General features: G+C 41.4%; 1 non-coding gene across 1 annotated transcript; it reads left to right on the plus strand.

The window, feature by feature from the left end:
- Positions 1 to 5515: 5515 nt before the first annotated feature.
- On the plus strand, positions 5516 to 5588 carry TRNAT-UGU (transfer RNA threonine (anticodon UGU)). Its single transcript has one exon. It is a non-coding gene; the product is annotated as a tRNA-Thr (tRNA).
- Positions 5589 to 6000: the final 412 nt, after the last annotated feature.

A 6000-nucleotide genomic window follows, 5' to 3' on the forward strand; every position in this document is an offset into this window, starting at 1 on the left:
TGTATTTCTTAATTATTGTTTTAGGTCTTGGTCTGAACTTTTTTGAATTTTGTTGGAGTATGTGGAAGCTGGGAGGTCTGCAAACATCTTGGTAGGAAGTCCTTAGCATGAGTCTTAATGGGAAACATATTGGTGGGTAGATCTTAGAATCTAAAGACAAAGCCAACCTGTCAGAATGTAAGTGAAAGTTAGGGTAGCAACCTAGAAGGTGATACTTTAAAAGTTAAAAAGAAATCCAATAAATCAATTAGACTTCTTTCTTTTTGTAAATCGTATTTTGGTTTTTCCCATTACATGTAAAGATAGTTTTCAACATTCATTTTTTTAATAAGATTTTGAGTTCCAAATTTCTCTCCCTACCTCCCTGCCCTTCCCCTCCACAAGAGGCAAGCTGTCTGATATAGGTTATACATGTCCAATCATATTAAACATATTCCCACATTAGTCATGTTGTGAAAGAAGAAACAGAGTAAAAAGGAAAAACCACAAAAAAGCAAAAATCCCCCCAAAGACCAAAAAATAAAAGTGAAAATAGTATGCTTCAATCTGCAGACTTCATAATTCTTTCTTTGGATATGGATAGCATTTTCCATCATGAGTCTTTTGGAATTGTCTTGGATCATTGTGTTGCTAAGAAAAGCTAAGTCTATCATAGCTGATCATCACACAATGTTGCTGTTACTGTGTATAATGTTCTGAGACTGTTCACTTCACTTAGCATCAGTTTATGTAAGTTTTTCCAAGTTTTTCTGAAATCCATCTACTCATCATTTCTGATAGCATAATAGTATTCCATTATATTCATATACCGCAATTTGTTCAGTCATTCCCCAATTGATGGGCATTTCCTCAATTTCCACTTAGGTTTCTTACAAAAAATGCCATTACAAAATGGAGCTCAAGGAAAAAAATTCAAGAATGGGATTTCCTGGGTCATTTGTCTTCATCTCCAGATCTGATAACTGTTCTGAACTTTAGTTCCATATTTCCAGCTATCTGTTGAAAAGTTCTATTTGTGTTCCACCAAGAGCCTACTAAATATGTCTAAAAGGAAACTCCTTATTTTTTCCCTGTTTTAGCTCTCTGGTTCTCTCTTTTAAAAAATTTTTTTAAAGCAATTGGGGTTAAGTAACTTGCCTAAGTTTACACAGACAGTTATTTTTGTGTGGGTGTTAAGTATCTGAGGCTAGAACTGATCCTGGGTTTTCCCAACTCCGGGGCTGGTGCTCTTACTCACTGTGCCACCTAGCCGCCCCTCTCTAGTTCTCTCTTTAAAAAAAAAAAAGAAAGGGAAATTTCATTAATCTCTATTTAACTTTCAATTTTGAAACTTTATGCATTGAAAGTTTTTGAAGGGAGAGTCCTATTCAGCTCAGTAAGCACTCCTCCCAGAAATCTACTAGAGTATCAAGACAAAGAGGAAGTAGTCTTTGAGTAATTCTATTTAGAGAAAAATTTCTTGAGTTTATCTGGAAGCACGGAAAAAAAAAGAAGACTTCTTAGAATAGATGGATTGAATGGTTTTAAGAAAATTATTCTCTCTCATGTATCAAAAATTGTGACTTATTATATGAACCACACTGCTTTAGTTGAGTTTTAGTGTTCCTGTTTCAACTTGAATATGGAATTTTGTCTATGTTTTGAAGAGGTGGATCTACTTGCCAATGAATACCCTTCTCCATGTACAAGTACTCCCTTTCCATCCCATCTCCACCAGCAGATTGCACATTCTGCCATCTCTACTTTCTTCTTGATCTCAGTCTCTCCCTGTTTACTGGATGCTTTCTTACTGCCTACAAACAATCCTATGTCTCCCCCATTCTCAGAAAACTCTCATTTGATCCACCCATCCTTGCTAGTTATTATCCCGTGCATCTTGTCCATTGGGTAGCTAAACTCTTTGAGGCCATCTATAACTAGTGCCTCTGCTTCCTTTTCTCTCACTCTTTTCTTAACTCTCTTTCTCCATGAATGAAGCAGAATTGCAGTAGCTCAAAAGAAATGTGTGATGTGCAAATTTAGAGATATCACCATTCCAAATGTTCATGTGGACTATTTGTGCCCCATCTGTGGCAGAGCCTTCTGAGTTTGTATTGGTCTGATCAGTCACAGCCAGACACACTGTACCTTGGCTTCAACATGGTGATGTCATCTTGATCCTCTTCAAGAACAAAGGACAACAAGCAACTAACTCTTTGTAATCTGCCTTCAGACTTCATTACTCAACTGAAATAAGTTTTCTCTAAAGTTACTAATTATCTCCTAACTGCAAAATCTAATGATCACTTCTCAATCCGCATCCCTCCTGACCTTTGACATGGTCGATCACCCTTTTCTCCTCCTCTTCTCTCTAGGTTTTCAGGATAATCCTTCTACATGTCTGATCACTCCTGAGTCTTCTTTGCTGGATTTTTAGTCAGGTCATGCCCACTAACTGTGGGTGTCACAAAGGGCTCTATACTGGATCCTCTGATTTTCTGCCTCTATACCATTTGGTACAATTAGTACAATTAGTACCTCTACTTTTCCTTTCTCTATTTTCTAAACTCTGCAGTCTGGCTCCTAGCTTCATCATTCTCCCCAAAATTACCATAGCGCTGCTAATTGTGATATCTTTTCTCAGTCCTCAAACTCTTTGACCTCTCTGCAACCTTTGGGTCTGTCTTTTCCTTTATACTCTCTTTTCTCTAACTTTTCATGACACTGCTTTCTCCAAGACTACTCTGGGTTCTTTTCTCTTCTCTCCCTATACTAGTTTTCTTGGTGATACCATTAACTCTCATGTATACAATTATCATTGCTATGAAGATGATTCTCTACCTCTCTCTTGACCTCCAGCCTAACATACCTTATTAGGCATCTCTAAAAGGATATCTTATACACATTTTAAACTTACCAAGTTAAAAAAATAAACTTATCATATCTAAAATTGAACTTATTATTTTCACCCTGAAACTCTCCCTAACTTCCTTATTATTGTCAAGGGCATCATAATCTTTCCTGTCACTCAGGCTCTTGACTTAGGTGTCCTCTTCAACTCCTCACTCAATCTTAACCTCCATATCCAAATAGCTGCCAAATCTTATAGGTTCTTTCTTCATAACCTCTCTTGTAAATGTCTTCTCTCCTCTGACACTGCTACCACGGTGGTACAGGCCCTCATCTCTCAGGACTGGATTACTGAAGCAGCCTTCTGGTTGGTCTTAGAGCCTGTACTCTCTCTTTTCTCCAGGCCATCGTCTTTTGGTCATCAAACTCATTTTTCCCTAAAGCACAAGTTTTACCATGTCCTTTCCCTGTTCAGTAAACTCTAGTGGCTCCCTATTACAATTAAGGATCAAATATAAAATCCTCTCTTTGGTTTTTAAAGTGCTTTATAAATTGAGCCCTTCCTAGATTCCCAATCTCCTTAGCTCACCAATTAATATCTCACCATATTAATTCTCCTTTACATATTCAGTGATCCAGTTACATTGCTGATCCTGAAACAAGACATTCCATTGCCTGCTAATCTTCACTGGTTGTCTCAATGTTTAGAATTTCCCTTTATTGTCATTTCTTCCTCCTTGTTTTCTTCAAAATTCTAGCTTCTGTAAGAAGCCTTTCCCAGGTGTAATCCTAGCTACAAGGGAGACTGAGGTTGGAAAATCATCTCCGGCTAGAGAGTTCTGAGCTTCAGTGGGCTAATCCAATTGGGTTTCCAAACTTATGGTGAGTCTGTGGCAGTGGAGAGCAACCAGGGTACCTAGGGAAGGGTGAACCAGCTCAAATCTGAAATAGAGCAGGTCAAATCTCTCATGATAATCAGATTGAGGCTTGCCCCTGAGAAGATCCTGCACTTCAAGCCTGGATGAGACTAGAAGACCCAGTTTAAAAAAATCAATAAAGAAGTCATTTCAGATCTCTGAATTATTGCCAGTAATCTGGTCTCTTCACCCCTTAATTCTAGTGCCTTCCCTCAGCTGGTTATTTTCAGTTTATCCTGCAGATATTGTTTGTACATAGCTATTTGCATATTGTCTCCCCAGCCAGACTGAGCTCCTTAAAACCAGGCACTGCCTTTTGCCTTTCTTGTATCTCCAGCACTTAGCTCAATGCCTGGCTGGTAGCAGTAGGTGCTTAATAAATGCTTGTGGATTTGATCCTGTCCATTGTAATAAGAAAATTTACTCAGGTAGAGAGATTTCCAAAGGCGAGATGCCTCTCTGTCCCTTCAGATATTTTTCTCTCTAAGCAGAGGTGCTCAGAACTATTTAAATAATAAAGTTGTCTCTGGCAGATGTGTGTTCATAATATAGAGATTTTTTTTCTCCTGCACCCTGCAATCATATGGACTTCTCCATGTTTGTCAGTAGTCTCCCTATTCTCTGTGAGCAGAATCAAACCCTCGGAATTCAGACTCTTGTCATACGCAGTCATTAGACCCTATTCTCTCTCTCTCTCTCTCTCTCTCTCTCTCTCTCTCTGTCTCTGTCTCTCTCTGTCTCTGTCTCTCTCTCTCTCTCTCTGTCTCTCTCTGTCTCTCTGTCTCTCTCTCTCTCAAGCAGGCTGTATTTGATCAAGCAATTTTTTAGCAATATGGATCAGTTCCTCACCACCATGCTATGGGTCAGCCACAGTATGCAGTAATGTGCCTTGTCGGTTGCTGTCTTGGGACATGCAACAGGCAAAGTTGGCCCAGGCCCTATTCCTTCTGGTCTCATCTCGCAAACTAGGAAATGAAATATTGCCCCACCTTTGATAAAGTCTTTTGCTCTAACTGCACCATTTTATTATGGGCTCTCATCCCATCACCTTGGGCCTGGGCTACTGACAGCAATCTGTTCTGTCCACTTCACTGATCTCATCTTTCCAATCTATTCTACCCACTACTGTCAGATTCATTTCCCCAAACCAGGTCTTCTTATTCAACTATACCTCTCTCGGTCAGCTGCAAATATGCTGGCAGCCCAGCACCCTTGCAGTTTACCAGCCTACCCTGAGACCGGTCCATTTCAGTGGCGTTTGCATTGGCTGGTGCTGGCAGGTAGCGGGGGAGGCAGACCTTTTGTCACTGCTGCCCAACTCACAACCCCCTCCTCCTCCACCCCTCCCCCACCGCAATCCCCAGCCACTCCCCAGGGTCAGCTGTCTTGCCCTGTCTGCCTTCAGAGCTAGAAAGAGATCTTTGCCGCGCCCCACCCACCCCAACACTTTTTTTTTTTTTTTTTGCTGAGGCCCAGCAAGTCAAGGTCACAATAGTTGGGCAGTGAGGAAGTGACCCAGCAAGCATTCGAGCCCACATTTCTCCCCTACCAGGCCAGGGCTCGGCCCTATTCTACGAACTGCCCTCCAGCACCCTCCGAATTCATTGGCCTCCGGCCTTTCTTCGCCTGCGCCGCCCGAGAACCATTCTCGCTGTCTGGTCTGCGGCGGCGCGCGCCCAGTACTAAGCCCTCCCCAACCCTCTCTGCAGTGCAGCGGCAGCTCAGCCCATGACAACATAGGAGTGTCTCTGCAGCCTTCAAGCGTGGCTGGCTCCATAGCTCAGGGGTTAGAGCACTGGTCTTGTAAACCAGGGGTCGCGAGTTCAAATCTCGCTGGGGCCTGCTGCCAACAATGTTTTCTTTTCGGTTGGAAGCACGGTAATGATGATTACTGAAATCGGACAATATCAGAGAAGCAATTTCCATATTTCAGCTTTAGCAATGTCGATCGGCCTCTATCTAGTAACCATACTTCTACTCAGTCTTTTAATGTTTTCCCATCTTCCATCTTTCCCCCCCTCGATATAGCACACACGCAAGGAGGCAGGCTAGGAAACATTTAAGTGCTTCCTTACTATGTGCAAAATACTGTGATAAGAAAGGAAGCAAGGAAGAAAAGGAGGTAGGCAGCAAAGCAACAAGCATTTATTAACTGCTTACTTGTGTGCTAGGCACTGTGCTAAGGAAAGCAGGGAAGCAAGGCAACAAGTATTTTATTAAACACTTCTTATGTGTTGTAAGCACTGTACTAATG

This window comes from Petaurus breviceps, unplaced genomic scaffold (genome assembly GCF_028583685.1).
Source record: "Petaurus breviceps papuanus isolate PSGF00001 unplaced genomic scaffold, PetGlider_PUasm1.0 90537, whole genome shotgun sequence".
Taxonomy (NCBI): Eukaryota; Metazoa; Chordata; class Mammalia; order Diprotodontia; family Petauridae; genus Petaurus; species Petaurus breviceps.